Below are 19,577 nucleotides of genomic sequence, written 5' to 3' on the forward strand. Positions count from 1 at the left end.
TAACCATACTTGCAAGAACATCTATAATCATGTGTAATCATGTCCGCTATATATAATCATGTTGATAAACAGAATACATGAATTATTTTCAATAGGGTTACTTATAGAAGAGTGAACTACTATTAGCATTGTTTCAATTAGAACTATAATGATAATGCAGCTATTTGAGGCAGAAAGTTAAGAACTAAAGCTTCAGCATGTGCCAGCCTAGCCCAAAGCAATGAAGTGTTCTTATTGGGAAACATAACTCGGTTGACACGTTTAATCCTTCTTCTAACACATTACTCAAAATTATGTGTGAATTATATGTGCAAAGCATAAATAACTTGGCTTAAGAATTTAAAATGCCATTTTCATTTTTGTAGTGCAATATGCTAACTGTGGGAACTATACTAGCTTTAATGCCATGGGACGCACTTAAGTGAGGCTGCCTTATAAAACGGGTTTTTGGAAATTACATCTGGACATGATACAGAAAACAATCATGTCTTTTACTAAGTCTTTCTATATGATAACAGGTAAAGATTGCTGAATACTGAAATGCATGCAGATCAATCCAGGCAAAGAAATGTTACAGAAAGTGTCAGACGAACAAAATAAACTGGCAGATTTTCATTCTTGGCCCAAAGTCTACAGAGAACCATAAACAAATGTAGAAAAGTTATTAGTGACTTTCTACTTCTTTCATTCATACTACTTAGTTCAGGATCTGAAAATCTTAAACTTTCTAAGTTTTTTGTATTTCCATGTAAAAAATATTTTAATTTAGTATATTAATTAAACTATTACTTGATCAATTCTCAGTTCTGAATCCCTTTATTTTTTTTTATTTTTTTGCCTTTCACATTTTTTTTTATTGCAGCAACATTGGATTATAACATTATATACCTTTCAGATGTACATCATAATATGTTTCAAATTATGTGTACATTACATCATGTTCACCACTCAAAAATTAATTGTAGTCCATCACCACACATGTGAGCCTAATACCCCCTTTGCCCTACTCCCTCCCCCCCTCCCCTGTGGTAACCACTAGTCCAATCTCCAATGCTGTGTGTTTGTTTGTCGTTGTTTTTATCTTCTACTTATGAGTGAGATCATATGGTATTTGACTTTCTCCCCCTGACTTATTTCACTCAGCATAATACCTTTAAGGACTGTCCATGTTGTCAAAAATGGCCATATTGCATCATTTCTTATGGCTGAGTAGTATTCCATTTTGTATATATACCACATCTTCTTTATCCATTCATCCCTTGGTGGGCATCTAGGTTGCTTCCAAGTCTTGGCTATTGTAAGTAATGCTGCAATGAACATAGGGGTGCATGTATCTTTACACATTTGTGTTTTCAAGTTCATTGGATAAATCCCCAGCAGTGGATTTATGGATCATATGGTAGATCTATTCTTAATTTTCTTAAGATACTCACTACTGCTTTCCATAGTGGCTACACCAGTTTGCACTCCCGCCAGCAGTGTACAAGGGTTCCTGTCTCTCCAAATCTTCTCCAACACTTGTTGTTTCCTGTCTTGTTAATTATAGCCAGCCATTCTGACCAGGGTGAGGTGATACTTCATTGTAGTTTTGATTTGCATTTCCCTGATAGCTAATGATGTTGAGCATCTTTTCATATGCCTGTTGGCCATCTCTATATCTTCTTTGGAGAAATCTCTGTTCAGATCTTTTGCCCATTTTTTAATTGGGTTATTGGTTTTTATGTTGTTGAGATCTAATGAGTTCTTTGGGTATAAACCCATTACTGACATATGGTTTGCAAATATCTTCTCCCAATTGTTAGGTTGTCTTTTTATTTTGTTGATGGTTACCTTTGCTGTGCAGAAGCTTTTTAGTTTGTTGAAGTCTCATTTGCTTAATTTTCTTTTGTTTCCCTTGCCTGGTCAGACAGGGTACTTGAAAATATGCTGCTAAGACTGATGTCAAGGAGCGTACTGCCTATGTTTTCTTCTAGAAGTCTCATGGTTTTGAGTCTTACATTCAAGTCTTTAATCCATTTTGAGTTGATTTCTGTGCATGGCATAAGGAAATAGTCTACTTTCATTCTTTTGCATGTGGCTGTCCAGTTTTCCCAACACCACTTATTGAAGAGACTCTCCGTTCTCCATTGTATGCTCTTGGCTCCCTTGTCAAATATTAGCTGCTTCATAAATGTGTGGGTTTATTTCTGGGCTCTCAATTCTGTTCCATTGATCTGTGTGTCTGTTTTTGTGCCAGTACCATGCTGTTTTGGCTACCATGGCTTTGTAGTATGTTTTGAAATCAGGAAGTGTGATACCTCCAGCTTTGTTCTTTTTTCTCAGGAGTGCTTTGGCTATTTGGGGTCTTTTGTTGTTCCATATAAATTTTAGGATTCTTTGTTCTATTTCTGTTGAAAAATTTTGTTGGAACTTTGATAGGGATAGCATTGAATCTGTAGATTGTTTAGGAAGTATGGACATTTTAACTATGTTAATTCCTCCAATCCAAAAGCACAGAATATCTGTCCATTTCTTTGTGTCTTTCTCGATCTCTTTCAACAATGTTTTATAGTTTTCAGTGCACAGATCTTTCACCTCTTTGGTTAAGTTTATTCCTAGATATTTTATTCTTTTTGTTGCAATTGTAAATGGGATTGTTTTCTTAATTTCTCTTTCTGCTACTTCGTTGTTAGTGTATAGAAATGCAACCGATTTTTGCATGTTGATTTTTGGATCTGGCAACTTGGCTATATTCATTTATTATTTCTAAAAGTTTTTTGGTGGATTCTTTAGGGTTTTCTACATGTAAAATCATGTCATCTGCAAAGAGTGACAGTTTCACTTCTTCTTTTCCAATATGGATCCCTTTTATTTCTTTTCTTTGCCTGATTGCTCTGGCTAGGACTTCCAATATTATGTTAAATAAGAGTAGTGACAGTGGGCATCCTTGTCTGGTTCCTGTTCTTAGAGGGATAGCTTTCATTTTTTCTCCATTGAGAATGATATTTGCTGTGAGTTTTTCATATATGGCCTTTATTATGTTGAGGTATTTTCCTTCTATACCCATTTTTATTGAGTTTTTATCATAAATGGATGCCGTATCTCCTCAAATGTATCTCTTCATCTATTGAGATAATCATGTGATTTTTATTCTTCATTTTGTTAATGTGGTGTATCACGTTGATAGATTTGCAGATGTTGAACCATCCCTGCATCCCGGCAATGAAACCCACTTTATCATGATGTATGTTCTTTTTAATGTATTGTTGTATTCGATTTGCTAGTATTTTGTTGAGGATTTTTGCATCAATGTTCATCAGTGATACTGGCCTGTAGTTTTCTTTTTTTGTGTTGTCCTTGTCTGGTTTTGGTATCAGGATAATGTTGCCTTCATAGAGTGAGTTAGGAAGCCTCCCCTCCTCTTCCATTTTTGGCAAGAGTTTGAGAAGGATAGGTGTTAAGTCTTCTTTGAATGTTTGGTAGAATTCACCAGGGAAGCCATCTGGTCCTGGACTTTTATTTTTTGGGAGGTTTTTGATTGCTGTTTGGATCTCCTTACTGGTGATTGGTCTATTCAAATTCTTTACTTCTTCTTGGTCCAGTTTTGGAAGGTTGTATGTTTCTAAGAATTTATCCATTTCTTCTAGATTATCCAATTTGTTGGTGTATAGCTTTTCATGGTATTCTCTTATTATCTTTTGTATATCTGAGGTGTTTGTTGTAATTTCTCCTCTTTCAATTCTGATTTTATTTATTTGATCCTTCTCTCTTTTTTTCTTGGTGAGTCTAGTTAAGGGTTTATCAATTTTGTTTATCTTTTCAAAAAACCAGCTCTTGGTTTCATTAATTTTTTCTATTGTTTCTTAGTCTCTATTTGGTTGATTTCTGCTGTGATTTTTATTATTTCCTTCCTTCTGCTGATTTTGGGCTTTGTTTGTTCTTCTTTTTCCAGTACCTTTAGATGCACTGTTAGATTGTTCATTTTGTATTTTCCTTCTTTGTTGAGGTAGGCCTGAATTGTTATAAACTTCTGTCTTAGAACTGCTTTTGCTGGATCCCATAGATTTTGGCATGTTGTATTTTCATTTTCATTTTTCTCCAAGAATTTTTTGATTTCTCCTTTGATTTCTTTATTGACCCAATTGTTGTTCAGTAGCATTTTGTTTAATCTCCACATTTTTGTGGCTTTTCTGGTTTTCTTCGTGGGGTTGACTTCTAGTTTCATACCTTTGAGGTCAGAAAAGATGAATAGTATTATTTCGATCTTCTTAAATTTATTGAGACTTGTTTTGTGCCCTAATATGTGATCAATCCTGGAGAATGTTCCATGTGCATTTGAAAAGAAGGTGTGTTCTGTGGTTTTTGCATGGAATGTTTTATATATATGTACTAAGTCCATCCAGTCAAATGTGTCGTTTAAGGCCAGTGTTTCCTTATTGATCTTCTGTTAGGATGATCTATCCATTGGTGTAAGCGGAGTGTTAAAGTCCCCTACTATTATTGTGTAACTGTCTATTTCTCCTTTTATGTCTGTTAATAATTGCTTTATATATTTAGGTGCGCCTATGTTGGGTGCATAGATATTTACAGGTGTTATACCTTCTTGTTGGATTGTTCACTTTATCATTATGTAGTGCCCTTCTTTGTCTCTTGTTACAGTTTTTCTTTGAAAGTCTGTTTTATCTAAGTATTGCTACCTCTGCTTTCTTTTCTTTGCCATTTGCATGGAATATATTTTTCCATCCTTTCACTTTCAGTTTGTCAGTGTCTTTAGGTCTGAAGTGCATCTCTTGTATGCAGCATTTATATGGGTCTCATCTTTTTTCCAGTTGGCCACCCTATGCCTTTTGATTGGAGCATTTAACCCATTGACATTTAAAGTAGCTATTGATAAATATGTATTTATTGCCATTTTGTTACTTTTTCTGGGTGTTTTAGTAGTTCTTCTCTGTTCCTTTCTTTTTCTCTTGCTCTCTTCCCTTGTGATTTGATGGCTTTCTTTAGTAATATATTTGATTTTTTTCTTGTACTTGTTTGCTTACTTATTATAGGTTTCTGATTTGTGATTGACATGGGGATCCTATATAATATTGTATGTATATACTCAGTGTATATTGAGTTGACTGACTCTTTAGCTTGACCTCTTTCTAAAAGCTCTACTTTTTCACTCCCCCCTCATACATTTTATGTTTCTGAATTCATATCTAATCTCTTGTTTTGTGTGTGTCTATCCATTACCGTCTTTTCATCGAAATGGGTAATTTTAGTACTTTTGTCTTTTAACCTTCATTGTATCTTCACAGGTGGTTGATCTGCTAACTTTACTGTATTTTTACCTTTACCAGGGATTTTATTGCCTGTTTTTTTTTGGGGGAGGAGGGGTTTGATAAATTTTTATCTCTATTTGTGGTCATTGCTTTTCCACTTAAATAAGTCCCTTCAGCATTTCTTATAGAACTGGTTTCTTGGTGATAAACTCCTTCAATTTTTGCTGGTCTGGGAAGATCTTTATCTCTCCTTCCATTCTGAATGACAACCTTGATGGATACGGTATTCTTGTCTGTAGGTTTTTTTCTCCTTTCAGCACTTTAAATATGTCATGCTATTCTCTTCTTGCTTGTAGGATTTCAGCTGAGAAGTCCACTGACAGCCTTATGGGCTTTCCTTTGTATGTTACTTGTTACCGTTCTCTTGCTGCTTTTAGGATTCTCTCTTTATCTTTAATTTTGGACATCTTAATTATAATGTGTCTCACTCTGGTCCTCTTTGGGGTTATCTTGTTTGGAGCTCTCTGTGCTTCTTGTACTTAGATGTCTGTTTCCTTCCTAAGGTTAGGAAAATTTTCATCTATTATTTCTTCAAATAAATTTTCTGCCCCTTTGTCTCTCTCTTCTCCTTCTGGCACACCTATAATGCGAATGTTGGCATGCTTGATGTTGTTCCAGACTTCTCTTAGACTGTTCTCATTCTGTCTAATTCTTTTTTCTTTTTTCTGTTCAGCTTGGGTGATTTCCTCTAGTCTTTCATGTAGCTCACTGATCTGTTCTTCTGTATCCTCTACTCTCCTATTGAGTCCCTCTAGTGAATTTTTCATTTCCAGTATTGTAGTCTTCATTTTTGATTGGTTCTTTTTTATATTTTCCAGTTCTTTGCTGATGAGCTCACTGTGTTCATCCAGTCTTCTCCCAATATCTGTGAGCATCCTTATGAGTTTTTTTTTAACTCTTTGTTGGGTAGGTTGCTTATTTCTGTTTCCTTAGTCCTTTTTCTGGGGTTTTGTCCTGTTCCCTTGCTTGGAATATATTCCTTTGTCTCCTCATTATGCCTCTTTCTCTGCACTTATATCTATGTATTAGGTGAGTCAGCTATGTCTCCTCATCTTGGAGACCTTATGTAAGAGATGCTTTTCGAGGGCCAGCAGTGTGCTTCCCTCTTGTCACCAGTCCACATGATTCAGAAGTGACCCCTTTGTGGCCTACTTGTGTCCTGCTGTTGCAGGGTTGCTCTTAATGCAGGTACCCAGGGAGTCTAGTCTTTCCTTCCCTGGCCAGCTGTTTGTAAACCTGGTTTGGGGAGACTCAGCACCATTGCTTACAAGGTCTGACACCACACTCCTGTTGCAGTTTTCCTGTTAATTGGGTAAGTACCCAGTATAGCTGGTTGCTAGGGTCAGGGGTTCAAGGGCTCAACTGTAAGACAGTTGCTATAGGCCTCAGGCCTGCAAGGCTGTTGTCAATTCTCTTAGGAGTGCAGCTGAGTGGGGCTGGCCCTCAGCATGGGAGCACTCAATTGTTTCAGGCTTTGGAAGCTGGAGCTGATCCGTTTTATGGCTATTTGTGAAGTACAGGTCTTCTGCTGCTGCTAAGACTCACCCCATACAGGACCACATACTGTCAACACAGTCCTGGTCCATGCACACCTACCAACCCCCTGGAGCATACCCCAATGCCCCACTGGAGAGTGCCTGCCCTCCAGCAATGCCCCCCACAGTTCACTTGGTCCTCACACAGGCCCTGCCCCACTGAGGTGGACATGCTTGCCTGCCTGTGGAGGATCAAGGCACCCAGTCAGGCAGGCCAAGACAAGTAGTCTGAGGGCTTGCTGTTGGGTGTGCCAGGTCCCTAGGGTGGGCAGCTGCATTCCCTAGCTGAACTAGATTAACTCTGCACTCCAGTGGGTGTGGCAGACGCCTGGGCTAACAGGCCAGGGGAAGAACTTCAATGGAATCTGCCTGTCAGTGCCAGCAGGCCTGGACTAGGTGACAACAGTGGCCACGAGCAATATCTCAGTCTCCAGAGAGGTCTGTCCTCTCACCAAGATGCACCCAGAGCCTACCACATGAGTCTCTTTTCACCAAAGGACTGTCAGCTTTCTCTCTGGTGATTTTAGCTTGCTGAGATCGGTGAGTTTATGCACGGGCCCTTTAAGACCCCGGTCTTTCCAGCTTTAGTCCAATAGTTTTTCTGGGGTATTCCCCACTGCAGTTAATAGCCAGCAAAGCCAGATAGTAAGACCCTCGTCTCAGTTGTGCTGAGTCTCAAGGATGCTTATAGCAGTATTGCACCCCTGCTCAGGACCTCACCTCTTCAGGGAAGGCTGAGTAACTTAGGGTGGCTCCCACCTGGCCAACTGAGAAACTCTGCTGCTCCTAAAGGTGGCTTTTTTTCTCTCCAGAAGGAATTTCTACTTCTTCCACCTTAGTCAAGATTGTCCCTTGTGTGTAGGGGTTCTTTTTATCCAGTTTTCAGTTTTCTATACAGGGTAATTTTTCCAAAAATAGTTGTAACCTGGTTGTGTTCAAGGGAGGAGATGAGTTCAGAGTCTGCCTATGCCACCATCTTGACAAGATCCCTGAATCCTTTTAAATTTGAATTTCTGCTATATGTATGTGAGTTAAATATCAAGTTTATTCTTAGCTCTGGACTTTGGAAAAAATATCCTGAATCATAAATTTAGATGGATTTTTGGCTTAGATTTCTAATCCAGAGGATTAAATTCTGCTATTGACTATCCTTTACTTCTTTCTAGTTACAAATATATCTTCTGTGACATAACTATTCAAGACAAAAAACTGGAAAGTATCACTATCCCGTGCAATAGCTTGGATTTTTAGGAAAGGGATGGGAATAAGAATTGCCAGTGAAGTAGACATTGCTTCCCCTTGATTTCTCTTCATCCCCATCAATATTTGGAGGTTGCCATGTGGTAAACAATTTACTATGAATTCAATGATTTTGTCCGATTTTCTCTGAGAATATATATTTGACCATGAATAGTTATATATAAGACTCTAATACTGTAGCAAATAAATAATGTTAAAAGCAAGAATTTATATTCAAATACATAGAATACTGTCTGAATCTCACATTTCTGTGCCCTTGCGCAAGCCAGTTCCTCTGACTGGACTACACACTTCTGGCTCCCTCACATTCTTTGTATCCCTTTTTTATATTTTTCTGCTGAAGCAGAAGGGTAATTTGATTGGAAGAATACTGGAATATTTTACAAAATGCAAGTCCATTAGGCTTGAAAGAAGGAATGAAAAAGTCATCAGTAACCCAGTAGTACTTGCTTTTCATTTCTTATAACTCCTTCTCTTGGGGTATCATTTCTTTTATCCACCTTCCCAGCTTGGCTTTCTTGGCCTCTACATATAGACAACGGGAGATGGCAGACCGATAATTCCTGAAGTTACATCCCAAGGTTCAAGTTAAACCTATCTAGACTGATTAAGTCCAAATTCATAATGCCTAGGAGAGAGCATCTGGAGCAGTTTGGGTCAGGGGTTTATTTATGGTCTGGTCAATTGCAGCCAGCAGAGAGGGTCTAATAATAACAGTATGCCTGTCAAGGGCAAATCCCTCGTCAAGGGTGTGGGGAAGGGAAGGGTGAGTTTCAGAAATATATCATAATCTTTTACTTGGCTAACTTCCTATGAAACCATCAAGGTCTACTTGGGGTCTCATCTTTTCTGGTTAAATACTTCTATTCCCACTACTATATCCACATTTGGGGATAAATTTATAGAATTCAGTGCCACTAATCTAAGACTCATCTTGTCTCTCTCACACAGTGTACAAACATTTTCTCTGTCAACTTCATATCTCTAATCCTGCTTTGTATTAATCATTCTATGGTAAGCACCTCAGAAATGTTTGTTGAATATATAAACCAAAATTTGAAGAAACAAAGATTCATACTTGGCCAGAGTTATTTGCTTGTTTTTCCAGTACTCATAGTAGTCTTTCATAATAAAAGAAACATAAATGATTTGGAAATATGTAGAGTCTAAGATTTTTAAAGAAAGTGGACTCTATTGTCTCTCTTGTTTAAAAAAAGTTCTATTGAGATACAATTCACACGTTACAATCTTCCCATTTAAAGTGTACATTTCAATAGCATTTAGTATATTCATAGAGTTGGGCAACCATCTCCATAATTTTAGAACATTTTCATCACTCCCAAAAGAAATCTTGTGCCCATTAGCAGTCACTCCCCACTTACCTCCATTCTCTCAGCCCTAGACAACCACCAATCTACTTTCAGCCTCTATGGATTTGCCTATTTTGGAACTTTCATAAAAGTGGAATCATACAATACTTAGTCTTTTGTAACTGGCTTCTTGCATGTGACATAATGTTTTTAAGGTTCATCCATGTTTGTAGTAATTCATTCCTTTTTATGGTTGCATACTTTTCTATTGTATGGATTTACCATGTTTTATTTACCCATTTGTCCATCAGTTCATGGACATTTGGGTTGTCTCTACCTTTGGCTACTATGAGTAATTCTACTATGAATATTCGTGTACAAGATTTTCATATGTTTTTATTTCTCTTGGTTACATATATACCTAGAGGTAGAATTGCTGGATCATATGATATCATTATGTTTAACTTTTTGAAGAAATACCATACTGTTTGCTGAAAAGCCACATCATTTTATGAAAGGATCTGAAAAGACATTTGTCCAAAGAAGAAATACAAAGTGATAATAAGCACATGAAAAATACTCAACATCATTACTTTTTAGAGAAATGCAAATTAAGACCACAATGAAATAGCATTTCATATTCACTAGGATGGTTATAATAAAAAAGACAGCTAACAATAAGTGTTGGAAAGGATGTGGAGAAATTGGAAGCCCCTCTTTATTTTTGTAAATACTCACTCTAGCACTGTCCTCTATATTCTGTGGTTACCTATGATGATACCTAGGAATGGAAGCAATGGTCAGGTCTCGAGTGCTATAAGTCAGTGTACTATTTAAATATTATTGTTCCATGATTTTTAAACTTTTGACATAATTTTAAATAGAATAATACCCATTAATGGTATAGATAGATAAATGGTAGAAAAATATAAACATTATAGTATTATAATTTTAAAAATTGAAACTGTTTTTGAAGAAATAATACCTGTATGGTTAAAAAAAAAAAAAAGGAATAGCATACACTCTAGAGTCCAAATAGTTCTGTTTCCATTCCTGACCACCATCCCTCAATCTCCCTCCTTAGAAAAACTCTAATTCTATTTCTTGCTTTCCAAAAACATTCCAGTCTCACAGCACACTAAGTGTATATTAATCCCTTTTAAAATTTTTACAGCAAAGGTAGCATACTATTCAGTCTATACTGCAATATGCTTTTTAATTTTTATACACACACAAAAACATTTATTTTCAAATATGGAGAACACAAGATTTGCTATTCTTAGAAATTGTAAAAGTAATTGCAAAAAAGATAGCAAATTTGACTACATTAAAAATTATATATGGCAATGGAAAAGATTTAGACTTTCTAGATTCAACAAAACATTTGTGGCAAATATGTTTTGCTTTATGCTTTTAATAATTTATTGTGAAAATTATTCTCTATTATTTCTGCTTCATTCTTTTTAACAGCTGTATGATATTCTCTTTTAAGCATGTTCCATAAAGTATTATCTTATAACTCATTTAGTTGATCCAGATGGTCTACAAATATTTTTTTAAGGCTTTTATATATTCTTCTTCCATTCAGACCAAATGATATCTATTCCTTTTGTATTTTTATCTTGGATTTTTCCTTATTAAACTATTTGTACTCTGATGTTCTTCTTTTGGTTCAATGAGAATAAAATCACATATCCCTTATAATAGTAGAGGGAAGAAAAAGTTCATCTTTGGTTTCCCAAAAACATAGATTATAGGCATATGTTTCATATATGCCATATATATTTTATATTTCAACATGTATAATTTTTGAAAAAGTTCCTAAAAATAATAACTTTACATACATAGTTTGGAGACTTGGACTTTTTTCAAAGGTTAAGATATATCTACCTACATTTTGCTTCATTTTATCCTTCCATAAATTCAACACACAAGAACTACTGGTCATGTAGGAGGAGCAGAACACTATAGATATTACTCAAAGAGATTACTTAAGAGGGAGAACAGGAGAAGATGGTGGGTGGAATCCTAGGGAAAGACGATACTGAATGATTGTGTTTATGGGGAGAAATGTAAGAGATTGAAAAGCACAGGAAACCCAGAGAGGAGAGTTTCCAGTAACTCCACCCTGGCCCAACATCCAGGTCTCTGAAGATCACTGCCTTTCACCTAGAGTCCATATCATCTTGCCTCTCGCATGCTTAGTCCTTCAGCTTAATATATGTCCCCCCACATTCTTCCCAGTCCCCTAGTAATGTAAAATCAACCCATCTAAAGTTTCATTACCTCAGTGCACTGCTGAGTGACTGGATAATTAATGTTTTTGAGAAATTTGAACTACTGGGTTAACGATATGCCAGAAAATACTTTTATTGTAACAACTGCATGCTCTCAAAGGAGCGTTAATGTCAGAATTCAGGCCCCTCAGCAGGGCCCCTTGGCAGGAGGGCATATCTTGACCTCTCTCAAATTGGATCAAATAAGTAATGTTACTTTTCCATATTCTGTCCAAATTTCACATAATCTCTGGTTCTCTTCACATTGAAGATATTTCTCAATAAACTGACGTTGAATTAAGGCCTAATACCAAGATGTCACAACTTGACATTTATAGTTTGCAACCTGATTTTCACATGTTTGATATCTCAGTGCAGTGATTCATAGTTGAAAAAATCCCTTTTTGATGAGAACTCCAGCACATGAGAAAGCTATTTAATTTTAATAATTTTATGTTTATTAGAAAACATAAGTATAGTTAGGTTAGAATTATTGCATTCTTCAGATGAAGAAATGCTGCCTAGAAGTTTATGTTATTTTTTCACTAGTTAATGTGAAAGTATAATTAGATTATATCTACCTTATAGTTCATACATCGCATATTAAATGAGTGATTTTGCTTAGTATATTTTATATTTTAAAAATTAAAAGAATTACTCATCATTAGAAGAATACTATTAAGTACAATTCTATGCAATGACCAGGAAATTCTTCAGTCTTCTCTTAATCTGATTATCTTTCCACAGTCCCTAAAATTACTTGCAGGTTCTGGTAAATTTTGTCATTTCACATAGATTTCCCTTTTAAAAGATTTCTTCTTTAAAATTATATTTATATTATATAAAATTGCCTTAATCCCAAATAAGCAGCATAAAAATAGACTTTGAATCTCGTAGAATGTATTCATTTAACAGACAGTGGTAAGGCATTCTCATGAATTAATGCAAATATTTTCTCTCTTTCGAGCTACTTCCCAAGCTGCTATTCTAGTCTGTCTACAAATAAGGTTATTTTGTGAGGTTTTTTTTTAAATTCTTTTAAATTTTTTATTTTATATTATTTTATGTTTTGAGGAAGATTAGCCCTGAGCTAACTGCTGCCAATCCTCCTTTTTTTTGCTGAGGAAGACTGGCCCTGAGCCAGCATCTGTGCCCATCTTCCTCTACTTTATATGCGGGACACCTACCACAGCATGGCTTGCCAAGCAGCGCCATGTCTGCACCTGGGATCGGAATTGGCGAACCCCAGGCGGCCGAAGGGGAATGTGCGCATTTAACCAACCGCTGCGCCACCTGGCCTGCCCCTTGAGGTTTTGTTTTGACAGTTACTTAAAGAAGAGTGAATTTATATTAGCATTATTTCAGTTAGAACTATAATCATACAAAGCAGCTATTTGAGGCAGAAAGTTAAGAACTAACCCTTCAGCATCTGCCAGCCTAGCCCAAAGCCGTGAAGTGTTCCTATTTGGAATCGTAGCTTGGCTGACACATGTAATCCTTCATACACGCACATTTAGAGTTCGCCTTCATCAACTGTGGTATCCATGCACTGTGGCCAAAGGACCGATGTTTGCGTTTGCACTTACCACTGCACTGCCAGCCTCCTATTGCTTTGGATACAGTTGCCCATGTGCCACCTCCGTGCTATGGCTTCAGACTGGGTGCTAATGAGGAGGCTGAGCTCACCCACCACAGGCTGGGGCAATATGCTGGACTGTGTGCTCTGATACGGCTGTGCCGTGAGACCCATCTGTCAAAGCCACACTGCAGTCTTCATCTCAGTCACAAGGCTACAACTCTCCCTGCCTCTGTGTTAAGCTTCCAGATATTGCACACTGATTTTTGTTTGAAAATAATTCTTAAACCTTTTATTTATAGCTCCTCTGCCCTTAAAATGCATCTGCAAATCTATGAGAGCCTTGGACTAGGATACAAACTATTGTGAATATTAACGTGGTATATTCAGAATTTCCATTGCTTCCTAGGATATTATTACCCATCTATGAAGGCTCCTTCACCAAGAGGATTTCTGTGTCTGGTAGAGGTTAAATTCACTGAGCTAACTTGCATAGTTAAGCTCAAGCTGTGTCCCAGCTGATAGGAAATGGTAGCTAAGTTTCCTTATAAGAAGCTGTTGCTTATAAAATACCCAAGCTCCACAGGAGGGTTTGTGGCTCTGAACAGACACATACTTATTAACTTGGAGTAACTTCGGGATTTATTACCATCATGACTGCCTAATATTTTGCAAAAGTTAGATCCCGATTAAGTTGTTCTAAATTATATGTGTATTTTGATAGATGTTTTCACTGATGTCATAAATTTTAATATGATTTTGCTTTATTTCTAAGGGAGGAAAATAGTTAATTTCCTACTGGAATGAGTTTTTAAATTGGTTATTACTGATTGCTAAATGAAATACTAAGCTTTTTCTGAATATTTTATAATTTACAAATTTTGATATGAGAGTAGGAAATGGGTCATTTAAGAAACAAATAATGTACAGATTAGATTACAGAGCATATGGAGGTAATAGAAGTCTTTACCTTTTCATATCAGGATTTTAAGAATTCTAGTTTTCAGCCTTTTGGTTTACGACGTCACAGAAACTTTCAATGAAGTTAGATCCTTGTAATTCTACACGGGGTGCACTTTTTCACTGCATGATAAATATAAAACTGTTCCTGTACCCTGGGTCCTTTTGTAGTTCAGTGAGATGAATAATTGTCCAAACAAAAACTTTTAACTTCCTAAAGTATTGAACTGTTTAGATTATTTTTCATATGAGTAATAAAACCAAACATGAAACTAAGCCAGTGAAACCACATGAACAGTTAACAAATAATTTTCCTTTATGCTAACACAGAGCTAAGCATTTGTTACCATTAAAAGACTATTTGTTGAACAGCCAATAAAGCTCAAAGAACTTGGTTTTTACAGCCCAACACTTTCTGTATGGAGAAAGGTGTTTACTGCGAACTGCCTTCTTTTTTGCCAATTAGCACCTGCCAATGATTCAGAGTTAGAAGTCCCCTCCAAGCGGAGTGTTGGTGAGAATTTCTTTCTTGCTGATAAAATAGAAAAGGTTATATAAATTTTGTATTGTGTTTTTCTTGAAAATGACCTGATGTGGCATTTTAAGTAAAAACACTTAACATGGAATACATATTGGTTCAAAAGAAATTAATTTCTCTGTTTTTTTCATTTTTTTAAAAAATACTGATTAACTAAAATGTTATAGACATTTTAGGAACACGAGATTTTTACATAAAAATTTTTATCAATGCATTGATTTTCTATATTGCTATCAGTAAAAATGTTATAGCAGTGTGTTAAAGTACCTAATTGTCATATCAAACAATTAGTATTCCAAGGGACTGTTTGCAATGCAGATTTTTTTATCTGAGTCTTTTAAAAATTTTACTGTTGGTCTATAAAAATTTATTCAACTTTTCTTTCATTTGGGTTGAGACTTTTTGGGGGCGCTTGAGTTCTTCACCATGGTCATAATATAGTAGGCAACATGTGTAATTCTATAGTTATAGAATAGCAATGTTATGCAATAGTAAATCATAAATCATAATCATGTAAGAGTATAGTTTTAGTGTATAGAACCATGTTTTGTACAATATTTTGGATTATGGAATAGCAAAATCTCTTAATACTGAGTTATTATATAGCTGGGTTTCACTGTTTTACAGCCACTTTGCTGTGAGTTTCAGTTTCCTTTTCTTGTTTAAGAGGTGGCTGGATTTCAATTGGAAAAGAGTGGCATTTCGGTGATTTTCTAAGAGATATATAAATTGACCTGATGGAATCAACAAATTTTGCAAATATCTGAAATTGTAGTGTTCACAAAAATAATCCATAACCAATCTATAAATGAAAATTTGGGTGACTTTTTCTGAGGTGAAATCTGAGGATTATAACCCGGGAGAGTCTTTCCACAAAGGAACAGAGCACTCCAAAGAAGTGGGGGTATACAGGGTGGTTATATACCCTCAAAGAGGATGTTTCACATATGATTGAAATGTTCCTTTTACGATAGTCACGAGGCTGCTCTGTCAGCACAGCGATTGATGGAAACAGCAGATAGGCCTGCCGTCTCGGTGAAGGTGAACACAGCAGGGTGGCAGGTCTGTTGCCTCGAGCTGGGTGGTCACAGATGAGCATTGCAATTAGTTCCCAGCCTAAGGAAAGATGTTTAATCTTTAACCAGATGCCAATGTTTGGAGGGGGAGTTGCACCTTTATCTTAAGGCCATTTGTTCTTGCCATAGTAAATGTTTTAAAGCAGATTTACAATGCGTGCTCAATAGCCACAGTCAGGCTCTTTTGGAAAAAACAAAGTCAGGTGGAATTAGGTTTATACCAAATGGCTTCCTCATATACTCCAATATATCCTATTGCTTGCCATTTTTATTGGTCAGTAGTAATCTAAAGTACTGATTTTTTTAAAAACTAAGTTTAAAATTAAATGCATTTTCTTTCAAAAGAATGTCTTAAATTTGCCAATTATGTCAGTATGTTTCAATGAAACATATTATCATGACCATAAGAACTTTTTAACAGCATATCAAATAGCCTCATAGTCCATACTATAAATTAAATGTCACATTATAAAGAAAAATAAGAATTTTTATTCAACTGTTATCTTATTAACAGATTATTAGCCCATTTATTTTGTTTTATAGCTTCGCTAATTTTTTTTCTCTGACTTGAAATTTTAGGTATATGTTATTGCTTATCTAACAATTCTGCCAAACTTTGGGAGGTGATATAGAGAAATTATCAGTATAATCATAGAGTGTTTCTCATGAGAGAAACAAAAGTAAGTTGGCAGGGCTATGAATATAATTTTGATTGCTATAATTTTTTTCTCCAGATTTTCATTGCAACAAGAGCGAGGTTTTCACAGATAATTGATCTGGCATATTTAGTGGTGAACTTGGGATGAGGAGTATGTTGAACGTGGAGTCATGCTAGTGCGGAATGTGTAAGTTTCTATCCAGGTAACTTGAAGCCTATTCATACATTCAGTATTTGGCTTCTGTCTTTTTGGTACTATATGTAATAACTTTGTATTTCCATTTTTAAAGTTATCAAATGAAAATTGATATTTTCTGTTCTTAACTCCCTAATATATGAGTGAATTAATTTGTTCAACAAATATTTATTATGTATCATTCACCATGCTAAGTATTAAGAATATAAAAATAAACCGCAAACTCTACTGTCAAATGCTCTTATACACTTAGGAAGGAAAATAGATATTAAACACATAATTACAAAAAGTCTATATGGGCATTAATAATAAAGACATGTACAAAGTGGGCTACCTAAGTGGGAGACAATAAACAAAGATATAACTATGAGCAATGGCAAAGGGGCTAAAACGCTTTGGGAGAATACATCAGATGTGAGAAACAAATGCTTAAAACTTTATTGAGGTATAATTCACATACCCGATAATTCACCCATTTAAATTGTAAAATTGAATGGTTTTTAGTATATATAGAGTTGTACAACCATCACTTCCATCTAATTTTAGAACATTGAAAGAAGTATTTATTCAAAGACATTACAACATATATTATAAATATTTGGAATTTAAATAATTTGCAATTTAGAAGAAATATTTGAATCACAGTTTGTGCTAACTGCCTAAAAGCTCTGTTATGAATTACTTGGCTTATTTCAAAAGCAATTATAAGTGACACATAACTTGAAATTTGCTTTCTTTTGGATTAATGCTGGCTAGATAGATTGACTTAAAAGAAATAGTTTTCCAACTTTGGTAACATTCAATGTCACATCTGATAAAAATGGAATAAAGTGAGGTAATAATAAATAAAATATAGTAAATTTCTTACAGTCCTACACTTTGTGTGTTTGTTTTTAGAAGAGAGATGAATTATTTATTAAAGGATATGCAAAGTTATACCAAGTTCACTTCAGAACTAAGAGCATGACTTACTTATTGATCAGTTGTTTATTGAGTAATTAAAATATTTTATCACAGTATATTCAAAATTCAAAGTGTTTTCTTTTCTAGGTTATTCTGGCTTAATTTAGATGTTTCTGTGTTTGTTAAATAAGTGTAACCTTGAATTTTCTGTCTGAAATGCAATTTTCATACATGCACATATATATGGACAGACAATATTCAATTAACTTATTTTGGTTCACCAGTACCCACTTGATCTGAAGTAAAAAGTAAGTGGTATAAGCCCACTATAGATATATTTTACTTCTATAGTCCAATACGAATTTGGAAAATTATACCTAGTTTACATCAAACTCAACACATTGACATAAATCTTACCCTCTCCCTTTTGTTTTTGAGAAGTGGAGTGTAGGATACAAGTTTGGAGGAAGACAGAAAATGATTTGTGCTTTAGTTAAAATAAGTGCACTGCTATAATTAAAAAATAATGTGAATTTGAAAATAAATTTTTGAAATTGGAATTGTCTTTTAATGTATTATTTATTATAATGTATCACACATCATTCAAAATACGTTTTGTTGAATGAGATAATTCAGATATAGCTATATCATTTCCAAAGATGTCAAGTGACTCATCTAATTATTTGTACAACTTCTACTACTGGACTGCTAGAACAGTTTTATCAGGTTTTGTTGTCTAGCATCTGGCTTGTCAGCGAGAATGAATTAACTAAAGAAAGTTTATAGCATAAATGTGTTGGTGTAAGGCACTCGGCTCAAAAGTTTGCATTTAGAATATGAAAAAGAAACAAATGTTTGTATAACTGAAGCACTATAATTCAGGAAATTATTATAATTATCTTATTATTAAACTTTTAAAGAAGGAACCACAATAGGTTCCTGAAAAGTTTTTTCCTATGAAATATATCAGATAATGGACTTTAATAACTTCTCTACTAAAAATCACAGCAGCTATTTTACAGAGGCCCAAAGCAATGGGAAAATAACAGAATATAAATCTTACAAGGAATCCTAGAACTTATATAGCAGTCCATGCACACTCTTTTGGCAATTATTCATTCCACCTCTGCTTGAATATTTTTAGTTGCTGGAAAATCTGTGACTCCTGATCTGGTCTAAATTTTCTTATTTTGATTAGAAACATGCTCTAGATTATCCATGGTCCTTTAAAAATATGATGCTGAGAACTAAAATAATCACTTCATCTCCATTACTATGAATTTGCCATCAATACCCACTATCGTCTTCACAACTTTTCTTACTGAATGTAGTACCAGGGAAAGGGAATATTTACTCTTGTTCTTAGTTCTCAAACATTTGTGAAAATTTCAATTAGTGTTTTTCAAGATACAACATGCCTGTTAAGGGTGTCATATAATGAGATCTTAGAAAATTTATAGAATAATTATTTTCTGTTAATAATTAGGTGTTAATGGTCATGTATATTGGAAAATAATAAAACAACTTATTTGTGATTTCATAAACATTATTGTTTAGGAGAAGATTAACATAGGATTTGATTTTAAGTGAGAATTTATAGAAAAACATTGTGTTAGTACAGTTAATTCTCTTATAGGATGGTATATGAATAAATGAAATTTGGCATGATGGTTCTCTGCTTTTAACTGTAATCTACTTGTGAGATAGAAATATATTATCCTTCTCTTCAAAGTAGTAAAAGTTGGAGCAGAAGAAGTTTTAATGTTCTAAAGAGGAACATTGTTTTAGGTTTATTGAGCTTTTACACAAATGTCTTTCCAATGAGTTTTGCTGCCTCAGAAATTCACAACACAGTGTGAAAGCAAATTCTTTAGTGCGGAATAAATCCGGACTAATGAGGAATTCTCTGTCTATGGGCAAATCACAGTAGAATCTCTGTAAAACATAAATTGGCAGTAAGTACCACAGAACAAGGCATTTGGT

The 19,577-nt window shown here is 35.0% G+C and overlaps 1 long non-coding RNA gene across 3 annotated transcripts in view; it reads left to right on the forward strand.

Moving 5' to 3' along the window:
- The first annotated feature begins 7,163 nt into the window (after nucleotides 1–7,163).
- The window catches only part of LOC139082786 (uncharacterized), a 78,537-nt gene continuing 66,123 nt past the window's right edge, over nucleotides 7,164–19,577 (forward strand). For 2 of the 3 annotated variants that reach the window (XR_011539018.1, XR_011539019.1), the window contains exon 1: nucleotides 7,177–7,381. This is a non-coding gene — a long non-coding RNA (uncharacterized lncRNA). Of the gene's footprint in view, nucleotides 7,382–19,577 lie in introns of all 3 variants that reach the window. The other variant, XR_011539020.1, reaches the window with a different exon arrangement.

The sequence above is a fragment of the Equus przewalskii genome, chromosome 4 (genome assembly GCF_037783145.1).
Source record: "Equus przewalskii isolate Varuska chromosome 4, EquPr2, whole genome shotgun sequence".
Classification (NCBI taxonomy): domain Eukaryota; kingdom Metazoa; phylum Chordata; class Mammalia; order Perissodactyla; family Equidae; genus Equus; species Equus przewalskii.